The sequence below is a fragment of the Phalacrocorax carbo genome, chromosome 3, assembly GCF_963921805.1.
Source record: "Phalacrocorax carbo chromosome 3, bPhaCar2.1, whole genome shotgun sequence".
NCBI lineage: Eukaryota > Metazoa > Chordata > Aves > Suliformes > Phalacrocoracidae > Phalacrocorax > Phalacrocorax carbo.
Window position 1 is genome coordinate 17086080 of NC_087515.1, and position 1541 is coordinate 17087620.

A 1541-nucleotide genomic window follows, 5' to 3' on the forward strand; every position below is an offset into this window, starting at 1 on the left:
CCTGATTCAACTGACGAGTAGCCAATTAGTACCAATGTAAGCCTTTAATTTAGAAAGGGTAAACTAAAGTGAGGTATAATTTGCCTTACCTGAAGTGTGTCAGCAATGAAGCGTTGAATCCTTTCAGTGGAACTTGTAGGCAGCTATATAACAATAACAGGAGGCTACACCAAGCTGAATATTATTGCACATTTTTGGAACAGCACATCACACCCCACAGTTAATTGTATCTCTCTGAACCATCCTTTGTATAAAGCTGTTCTCTGATTGTGAGATCTCTGAAAAAGAATTAGCGTCTACAAATTGCCCAATGCAATGGAACCTAAATCTGCGTTGATATCTGCATAGATAAAGGAAAATTCTGTAATTTTTTTGTAAAAAACGTACATAAATAGACCACCCCATTGAGCTCACTCAGACTGGAAAGATCCATTTCTTCTCTGGGAAGAATCATGTCTACCAAGCCCGCTGTGAGTACAGCCTGAATGCTTATGATTGTTTGGAAACAGTGTCAGACCATGGACTATGAGGAGGAGGATGGCTTGACCTTGAAATGCAGAATCACAAAATGACTGAGGTTGGAAGGGACCTCTGGAGGTCATCTGCTCAAGCAGGGTCACGTAGAGCTGGTTGCCCAGGACTGTGTCCAGGCAGCCTTTGAATATCTCCAAGAACGGAGAGTCCACCACCTCTCTGGGCAATCTGTGCCAGAGCTTTGTCACCCTCACAGTGAAAAAGTGTTTCCTGATGTTTAGGAGGAACCTCCTGTGTTTCAGTTTGTGCCCATTGTCTCCTGCCCATTACAGGGCACCACTGAAAAGAGCCTGGCTCTGCCCTCTTTATACCTTCACTACAGGTATTTATATATACATTGGTGAGATCTCGCTGAGCCTTCTCTTCTCTGGGCTAAACACTCCCAGCTCTAAACTGATCTGGGATATCAGTTGTAAGATAAGATCTCATCAGCCCACCCCTGTGAGAAAAATGACATCCTGGATTTTTTTTTGACTCGGAGACCATTATGGAGAAAGGGCTTTTTTTGTTGTACACTAGGGATCTTAAAATAGTCTAGCTTAATACCATATTAAAAACTGTGCAGTTCTGAGCAGTCTGTACTATGCTGCTGTAACATCTTATTACATATTTCTGGACATATCTCTCCCCAAGGGATAAACATCTCTTTTGAACTAGCTGAAAGAACCAGCATGAGAAACACTGAGACTGAAGCCAGGACTTGTCCTTGGAGTAGGGGAGCTAGAGAGAGGCCTATTTTCTTGCTTTAAGAGATTGATTTCCTGGGAAACTGTATAAAGGTCAGAAGCACATTATGCTCTATGTGATTGTGAAAAAGCCTCTGAACACTGATGTAACATAAATATTTACAACTACTATTACTAACCAAACCTGTTTCCAGCCCCTGCTCCTCCCGAGAAAGAAAACAGGGTAATAGGGAAGAATTGACTTGTGAAGAATAATAGCAGTGACAGTCTAACCCGAAATCGCTAATGGAAACTGCACACTTATCTGAACAGGAAGAGACG